The sequence below is a fragment of the Scylla paramamosain genome, chromosome 5, assembly GCF_035594125.1.
Source record: "Scylla paramamosain isolate STU-SP2022 chromosome 5, ASM3559412v1, whole genome shotgun sequence".
NCBI classification, from domain to species: domain Eukaryota; kingdom Metazoa; phylum Arthropoda; class Malacostraca; order Decapoda; family Portunidae; genus Scylla; species Scylla paramamosain.
Genome location: NC_087155.1, coordinates 32,770,056 through 32,780,055, shown reverse-complemented (window position 1 = coordinate 32,780,055; position 10,000 = coordinate 32,770,056). Strand labels below are relative to the sequence as shown.

The window sequence follows — 10,000 nt, the reverse complement described above, 5'->3', positions numbered from 1 at the left end:
GTTTGTATGTCCATCTGTCTCTCTCTAGGAATGTCTCTGTGCCTGCCTCCTCCCTGCCTATATTCTTGTCTTTCTATATGTATGTCTGCCTGCCCGTTGCCCTCCTCTGTTTTGATTCCTGGAGTCAGTGGTGAGCGTATTCCTCCCTTCCTGTGAATGTGTGTATGTGGCGGGGGAGGAGGATGTGGGTGTGTGTGTGTCTCTGTGTTTGTTTGTCTGTCTGTACAAGCGTGAACCTACGTACGTAAATCTGTATCTATCCATTTACTTTTATTTGTCAATTTATCTATCTATATCTATCGGTCACTCACGCACCAATCTATCACTCCACCTTTCCATCTATTTGCTTGCCTGTGTGTGTCTATCAGCCAGCCTTTCATCATTCATCATGTAAGTGTGTCTATATACATGTGTGTGTGTGTGTGTGTGTGTGTGTGTGTAACTGTGGGTTACTAAGCATTCATGTATCTCTCTCTCTCTCTCTCTCTCTCTCTCTCTCTCTCTCTCTCTCTCTCTCTCTCTCTCTCTCTCTCTCTCTCTCTCTCTCTCTCGGACTACTATCATCATCACTACCGCAACAATAACAACAACAACAACAACACACACACACACACACACACACACACACACACACACCCACCCTCCCTCACAAAGTACAACCTCAACCACTCCCACCGACACTTTTTTTTCCCCATTCCCTTTACTGTACAATACCAGAGAAAAATATGAAATTAGTGAAATAAAAAATGGAAATAAAAGTCTCCCCTAGAGAGGCAAAATTTCAATTGGTTTGGCTAACAATTTATATCTGCGTTGCAATTTTTTGGGGTCCACAGCAATTAGTCGGATGAGCCTCAGGGTTGTCTCTCATCATCTTACTGCTATTTTTTCCCCCTCCCTTGTAAATACGTAACTTTGATATAACTAATACGTATCTAACTACATTTTTTTTTCAGTGACAACTTGCACTGGTATTTTTCTTCGTTTTTTTTTTCTCTCTCTCTCATCTTTTTCGATCATAAAACCTCTACTGCTGCTTTGTTCGGTGCGTGGAATTTTTTTTTTTTTTTTCGCTAACCAAAAAAATATGTATCTACTGCTGCTTTGTTCGGTGCGTGGGATTTTTTCTTTTTTTTCGCTAACCAAAAAAATATGTATATCTCAGTTTTTTTTTCTTCTTGTTATTGGTTGATGTTGATGTTGTTGTTGATGTTGTTGTTGTTGTTGTTGTTGTTGTTGCTGTTGTATTTCCGCTTTTGTTGTTGTTGATGTTGCTGCTGCTGCTGTTGTAAATTACAACTGTTACTGCCATAATAATAATTTCCATTATCAACACTATTATTTTAATGGCGGCATTATGACTATGGAAGAAATCAAATTAATTAGCGAAGAAATGTGCGCTCATTAACCCAGTAATGTCCATAAATGTGGCCATAACTAGGCAGCTTCACCTAACAGTTTTATATATTTCCAATATATGGGAAGTCATTCATCATTTATCTAAGAATAGTGTCAGGACTGGCTGAGTGATAGACGTCAGTGTGCTCGTTAAGGAGACCAGAGCTGCTTATGTATTTGATAAGTTGTACACTTTTAATATGGATAAAGAGTGTTGTAATTATTATTATTATTATTATTATTATTATTATTATTATTATCATCATCATCACCAGCATTATTATCATTATTGTCCTTACCGTCATCATTATTATTACCATCACCACCATCACCATCACCACCACCATCACCACCACCACCACCTTTATCGTCATCACCATAATTTTTGCGGCAGAATTTCGAGTAATGAGAACGTTCTAATAAATAACGAGTCTTCATAATAATTAGCTAATTGGCCATTACCGTTCGTCTTTGGTGCGGCTCGCGGGCTTGCGTGAGCGACAGGCTTTACCGCGCCTCCTCCCTTTGCCCCTTTAATCCTGGGCACCAATTATGACCTCGTTTCCCTCTTATTGGACCGGCACTCTCTCCGCCTCTCCTGCCTGACCCAAATCCTCCCAACGCCCGCTGTAAAAAAGCCACGTTTATGTTTAATTATCTCAAGAGTTAACCTGATCTCTCTCTCTCTCTCTCTCTCTCTCTCTCTCTCTCTCTCTCTCTCTCTCTCTCTCTCTCTCTCTCTCTCTCTCTCTCTCTCTCTCTCTCTCTCTCTCTCTCTCTCTCTCTCTCTCTCTCTCTCTCTCTCTCTCTCTCTCTCTCTCTCTCTCTCTCTCTCTCTCTCTCTCTCTCTCTCTCTCTCCTATTGACACTCTCGCGCCTGTTACCGTGTGCAAAGCAATGGATGAACAGTAATAATGGTAATAAGCTCGAGTCTTCAGTACATTCTTCACTCCAATTTTGCTCAATTATCGTTCTCTTCTGTAAGTATATGCATATAATTATATATATATATATATATATATATATATATATATATATATATATATATATATATATATATATATATATATATATATATATATATATATATATATATATATATAGTGTCACCTTGCGTGTGATAGTAAACAAATATATATACAATAATAATATTCTCTCTCTCTCTCTCTCTCTCTCTCTCTCTCTCTCTCTCTCTCTCTCTCTCTCTCTCTCTCTCTGAGCCGCGGTCCCCTGCATCAGCAAGGCGAGGGGTGCAGGAGTGCAGATTACGAGTATAACGCTGTTTGTATCGTCTCTGGTTTTCTTTCAGTATTGAGGAGGGAAAGCAAATTAGTCTCCGTATTGGTGCGCACCTGTAAACATTGAAGAGGTAATTGCCGGCGCGGGCTCCTGCAATGCGAGGCTGTGCAGGAGTACAATGTAAAATCTTTATGGGTTTATGCATTTGGCTCGGGAGCGGGTTTAACTTTGAAAATTCCAGCGGATGCATGTAGGGGTGGTTATACATTGAGGCAGGGCAGCTAAAATGCAGGTCAGCGTGGTAGTTCAGGTGGGCTCAACAAGGCAGCCGCTGCCGTGATATTACAGGAGAGAGGCTGGGAGGTGGTGGAGGCAACACGAGAGGCGGGGTGGGACAGGTGTGCAGATAAGTTTGAGAGGATATAGGTTAAGGAATGAGGATTATATGAGGGGACGCTTACATGTGAATAGCGGGGGCAGGATTGGTGAGGTCATTAGAGGGAGCTGCACTGCTGGTCAGCAAAGGTAGGGCAGGCAGGGAGATTAAGGGGTCATGCTTGACCCAGATTAACACAAGTTGGTGAACTGGATTTCTGTCTCTCGAGAAGAGGTCAGCCCTTGAGTGATTTATACACGTTTAAATATCCAAGTATTAATCACTGCTAATGCCACTAGACAATTAACTAAAAGTTTATAGTGCAGGAAGGACCTGAGCAGAATGCAGAAGTGGGCTGGGTGTGGCTGCTGCACCGAGAAATAAAAACATATGCAGTGCAGGCGTGGGGCATGAACATCACCGGTGTGGTATGGGTGCGGGCCACGCGCACTGTGTCCGAGGAAGATATGGGCATCAGCACCGCAGCTCGAGGCTGGTGTGAGACGAAGTCACCTGTATAAACTTTAAATTACAGAGCAAGTTTATCTAGCCGTGTGTGTGTGTGTGTGTGTGTGTGTGTGTGTGTGTGTGTGTGTGTGTGTGTGTGTGTGTGTGTGTGTGTGTGTCCTAGAATCTGAAGATTAAAAGTTTCCTCGTGACGCGTCCTAAAAAGATCGAATAAAGAAAAAATTAAACACGTAAAAAGTCCTACATTTACGTTACTGCCACAGCCACTCCATCCACTTCCCCCGCTCCCACCTGTCACTCTTCACCCACCATCCCCCCCAACGAGCCACACGCGCACGGCCCGCTTACGTACGTGACACCCTTCCGTCACCTACGATTTTCAGGTTAAGTGCCGACGAGAGGAGACGGATCGAGGTCAAAATAAGCCAATCGTTATCTGGTTAGTACGCATTGTGACTGACTGACTCTGACTCTCTCTCTCTGACACTCACTCTCTCTCTTTCTCTCTCCAGCAGTACGCCAGGCACACCGCCACGGAAGGACGAACCATGACAGGGAAAATATAATGGTCTTCAAGGCTCCCCTCCGCATGCAGACAGCCGAGTAAACAGCCTCGAAAGGGAGACCGAGAGCCGATATATTAGCGGGCTTTACTAGGCTTTAGGAGCTTCCACTGACTGCGAGGCTTCATGAATAACTGCAGATTTACCAAACGACAGAAAAAAATGGATTGCTTCACACTTTTTTCCCTCTCTCGTTTGTATATTATATTTCCTCTCGTGCTGTATTTTCTTTTTTTCTCTCGTGTCATTTTGTTTTCGTTTTTTTTTTTGTATTTGTGTTCGGTTCTCTCTCTCTCTCTCTCTCTCTCTCTCTCTCTCTCTCTCTCTCTCTCTCTCTCTCTCTCTCTCTCTCTCTCTCTAACTTTTCTTTCCACGTACCTACAAAATTCCACTACATCGTTTTCAGCCTCTTCATCATAACATCCTTATTTCTATGGCCCGTTTTCCCCTTGTTTCCTTTTTCCAGCATCCATAAGTTTCCCTGCTTATCCCTACAACATTTCCCATATATATTTCAGTCTTTTTTTTCATATTCTTGTCTTTTATTTCATACATTTTCTCCCTTATTTACTCGACTATTTGCTTGTCTCTTCGCAACTTTCTTCCCGTCCTTCATCTTTCCTTCCCTTCTTTTTGCCTAAAACAATTCGCATATAGTTTTCACTCTTTTCATTACATCCTTCTTAAAAAGTTTACTCACTGTTTTCACTTTTTTTCTTAAATACCTCTTTTTTTCAGAATACATCCTTATTTTTTTTTTTAAGTCTTCTCGCTATGTTTTCTCCTCTGCTTCTTAACAACCCATAAGTTTTCCTCTCCAGTGCCTTAAAAATTCCACAATATGTTCACATTTTTTACATAGCATTTTCCCTTCCCATCATTATATTCTTTCAGTTTTTAGCTTAATATTTTCAGTTTCCTTCCAGTTCTTCCTCTCTAAACACTCCCTCACAACCCACAACACTTCCCTCTTTATTTATTTTTTTCACATTTTTTTCATAATATTTTTCCTTTTCATTGTATTCTTTCAATTTTTTGGTTATCATTTCCATTTTTCTCATTGTTTTTCCGTCTCCTAAATCCCTCCACAACCCACAACACTTCCGCTTTCCCTCTATCGTCTTGCTATCACCGCCACAACCATCATAACTATAAATCCTGATCTTCTCCCAATCCAACACTTAATTTTTTTTTCCTTTGTTTTCCCTCTTATGACACCTCTCCGAAACCCACAACACTCCCTCAGAACCCGCAACACTTCCTTCTCTCTCTCTCTCTCTCTCTCTCTCTCTGCCTTGTCTTGCTCTCACCGCTACAACTCTCATAAACACCTAACCAATCCTGCCCCTCTCCTTGCCCCACCTCCCTACCCAATCTCCTTTCCCCCGCCAGTCCTTGCCTTTGCCTCGCCTCGCCTCCTTCCTGAATTAATACAGAAAACAAAGCAGCTCACAGGGACGCCTCATCACTGTCACTCACTCCCCCGCACTAGACGCCGTGCGAGGACCATAAGGAAAAGACACAACGCCGCAGGATTTTACTTACACACCACTGCATCGCCTCCATGAAGGTGAAAATGACGCGAGGTGCATGTGCAGGGGGAAAAATACGAAGGTCAGATGGTGTTTTTAGCGCGACGAAGGGGACGCCAATCACAGGTAAGGTGAAAAATAATGAAGTTTGTAAAAAGTAAGTTGGTTGGTAGATAGCTAGGTAGGGAAGTGAGTGTGTCATAAGTAAGAGGTAATGTTGATACGCGAGCACAGGCACAACATAAACACACACACAAACACACGTTCATCCGCACAGGGGGAGAGAGAGAGAGAGAGAGAGAGAGAGAGAGAGAGAGAGAGAGAGAGAGAGAGAGAGAGAGAGAGAGAGAGAGAGAGATGGGGGAATTCAACGAACTTTTTAAAACCTATTTATATCTTGGCCAGCCCCACCTCCACGTAAAATAAATCAAACTAATAAATGAATTAATAAACAAATACCATAAACAGATAAAAAAAACAAATAAATATACAAACAAAACCTGAGTTATGCTTTGTCCAGACGTTTACCTCCACCTGCTTGCCAACTATAGTACTCTAAGACCAGACGTGACGTTATGCGATTTCTCACAGATTTCATATTTATGGACTAATGTGCGATAAATGATGATTATACAACTGGGAAAGCGGCGTTAATGAAGCTCACGAGTCTGGTAATAGCCAGGTGGGCTTGACGTAGAGCCAATGCCATCAAGTTAATACACAAAGGAACACAAAGGAACACGAAAAGAACAAAGCGGAATAATACATAGCCGAAAACAGTAATATGAAAATAGAAGAGAACAAACAGAATAATATATAGTTAAGAACAGTAATAGAATATAGATTAATGTTTGAATAAATAGATAAATAAATAGAAAGATGTGGAGCCACTGCCATCAAGTTAATACACAAAGGAACAAAGAACAAAGAGGAATAATACATGTAATATGAAAATAGAAGAGAAGAAACAGAATAAAATATAGTTAAGAACAATGATAAAAAAATAGATTAATGCTTGAATAAGTAGATAAATAAATAGAAACTTCTCAAAACAGAAGAAGCACAAATCAGCAAAGACAGTGCTCTCGAACAGCTTTCTCTGCCTTAAGACTCCCACTTAGACACGAAGAAGAAAAAAAACGAAAAACGAAACAGACAAATCAATTATTTTTTATTTGATTTTTTTTTTCATTTATTTACTTGTTTTATTTATTTATTTATTTATTTTTATTATATTTTTGTATTTTTTTATTTATTTTGATTTTTTTTTTTTCGATCTTAAAAGTTTATCGACGCCGCGGAGAGGGCTGAATAGCATTGTGTTTCGAGGCATTGCTTCAAGTGACGCAGGTGTCAGGAAGCGCTTTCAGCAGTCCAGTAACGTACACCAGTAGCTTCGAGCGTGTTTGGTGCTTTCCGTCAATCGCAAGTCCTTTGATCCACTTTGAATCTACCACCTGTCAGCTTTTCTTGGGAGAATGTCAGCCGGCCAGAGGACTTTACACGAAGACAGAACACAAAATACAGTGGAAGTGATGGAGAAATATTGATCCACTTGTGACCACGACTGTATCACTCCACAATCCACTGGTATAAAAAGACATCAAGCTCGCGAGTTTTGGATTAAATTTGTGCTTGATATATGAATCATGAATAAAAAACCATGACAAAATTATTTCGATTCTGTACGCAGTTTTATTTTTATGTTCGTCGAGCATTCAGTGGCTACAAAATTTCCATCTTTATCCCATTGGTGGTCATTCATCCCGCCTGGCCGATCCCCGGACTAAGGTTATCGCCGCGTGGGTGTGCGGCGCGCGAGGGTGAGGGTCAGGGTGTGGGTGGCGACAAAGCTTAGTTCACCATGACGCTGGGTGGCCTGCGTGACAGAAGATGGCGAGGGTCCCGGGAAAACAAAGAATACACAATACTCACTCTCTGAATGTCCTTCCTTGTCCCGAATACGTCTTGCAGCATCTGGAGGGAAAAAATGCTAACTTGTATGAACCAAAATGCCTGCACACAAAACATACAATAGTAAAAATTACACGTTGAATTATATGAACCACACCAAAAAATATAAAAGTGAAAATTACGTTAGATTATGAGAACTAAAACGCCTGCGTAGGGAATAATTACCGAAGTGAAGATGAACACAGTCACATAAATAAAGCTTCACAAGGTTACAAAGGTAGCAGTGCGAGTGGCGACCGACTTGTGAGAGGTTTGTCATCACATGATCAGATCAGTGGAGTCAAACATATTCGTACGATACATCGCTTTGGCTGCTCAATATATATATATATATATATATATATATATATATATATATATATATATATATATATATATATATATATATATATATATATATATATATATATAATATAAGAATGGGATCATGAAAGAAATATAGAAAGACTACTGATAAGAAGCTGAGGAAGCCTTGGAGATCATCTATGCCTTAGGTTTCAGATGATACAGTCTTACCAAGCCAGAGTGAGCAGAAGCTGCGAGGTTAAATTGGGTTTGCAAATGTAGGAAAACGTAAAACTTAAAGGTGAATGCAACGAAGAGCAGAGTATTAGTATCTAAAAGCAGCTCAGACACTGAATGCACAATCAGGTGAGATGGCCCGGCAACTGAGGGCGTGAGAACATTCAATAAGGCGTCAGACAAAGGAAAAAAAAATAAGCGCACTGAAATTACTTCTATGAAACTCTTTCCGTCATATTAAAACAAAATTTCCATGGAACTGCTTACAAAACCCATAAAAATCTTTTTTCTTAATAAACTCAAAAGATGGTCTGACCTTGACAAGAAATATTTATTGAAAAGCTGCATTGCTCGGGTAAAGAGATGAGATGGAGTTATACATTGACACAGAAAGACATATAGACAAACGAACGGAATAGACAGAGACAGGCAGAAACATAGAGAAGGAAAGACCGACAGACAGGCAAACTGACAAACACAAAGAAAGAGACAGACAGACAGAAAGACAAACTGACAGACAGAAAGAAACTGACAGACAAAGACAGACAGATAGACAGACAGACAGAAAGCCCGACAGACAAACAAACAAATTGACAGATACAAAAACAAAGAAACAGACCAGCAGACAGACACACAGACAGACAGACGGACAGACAGACAGACACCGACGGAGAAACTAAATCATACAAAACAGAGGCATGAAAAGTCTCTTAAAGAAGCTTTTATTTTCTCGTGTCACGGTAAAAGTTGAGGGAAATGAAAAGATAAACACAAAACAAACGAGTGGAGAAAACAACGAAAAGAAATCAAGACAAAAAAATAAATCAAGGAAATCAAAGACGAAAAAAAAAAATACGAACGAAGAGACAGACGTACAGACAGACACACCGAAAAAGAGACAGACAGACAGACAGACAGACAGACAGACAGACAGACAAAACATAGCACCACAAACACAGCCACACACGTAGAACAAACCCTCCCAGACACACACACACACACACACACACACACACACACACACACACACACACACACACACAGAACGCTTTATCCTCCTCCTCCTCCTCCTCCTCCTCCTCCTCCCCAACACACACCTACATACAGACACACACAACATATAACAAAGCCCATAACAAGACAACAAAGACACACACACACACACACACAAAGAGGCAGAGAAACAACATAGGCAAATCATTCTTTTCTTTAACCCTTGAGCAAGCGTTTTAACTCAAGGACCTGCCGCCGTGGAGGGGAGGGGAGGGGCAAGAGGAAGGGGCGAGGAGGGACATAAACGTTGGTACAGGAGTGGGGAGAGAGAGAGAGAGAGAGAGAGAGAGAGAGAGAGAGAGAGAGAGAGAGAGAGAGAGAGAGAGAGAGAGAGAGAGAGAGAGAAAAGATAGCAATGTACCGAATAACTTCAAGACGGGAGGAGGAAGACACGAGGAAGAGGAGGAGGAGGAGAAGAAGAAGAAGAAGAAGAAGAAGAAGAACGAAGAAGAAGAAGAACGAAGAAAGCAAGGTGAAAGAGGAAAAGAACAGCTGGAGGAGGAAAAGAGAGAGAAATAAGAAATAAAGGAAAGGAAAGGAAGGTGAGACAAAAAAAAAATAACGAATAAAAAGATTAAAGGATTGAAGGATTGAAAAACAGCGAAACCAATTAGAATATGAGAGGAACTAACGAGGTAAAAAAGTTGAGGGATAATTAGTAAAAGGGCCATTGAGAGAGAGAGAGAGAGAGAGAGAGAGAGAGAGAGAGAGAGAGAGAGAGAGAGAGAGAGAGAGAGAGAGAGAGAGAGAGAGAGAGAGAGAGAGAGAAATACGCAAACATACGGAGACACACATACAGACGATTAGAACAAAAGTGAGACAGACAGACAGACAGACGAGCAAAAAAAAATAACTAAAACAGAAAAGAGTAAAAC

The 10,000-nt window shown here is 40.9% G+C and overlaps 1 protein-coding gene across 2 annotated transcripts in view; it reads right to left on the bottom strand.

Moving 5' to 3' along the window:
• The window catches only part of LOC135100854 (uncharacterized), a 260,614-nt gene that overhangs the window by 185,635 nt on the left and 64,979 nt on the right, over positions 1-10,000 (bottom strand). For both annotated transcript variants that reach the window (XM_064004348.1, XM_064004349.1), the window contains exon 2: positions 7,512-7,553. The gene's annotated coding sequence lies outside the window, so the exon portion shown is untranslated. The remainder of the gene's footprint in view (positions 1-7,511; positions 7,554-10,000) is intronic.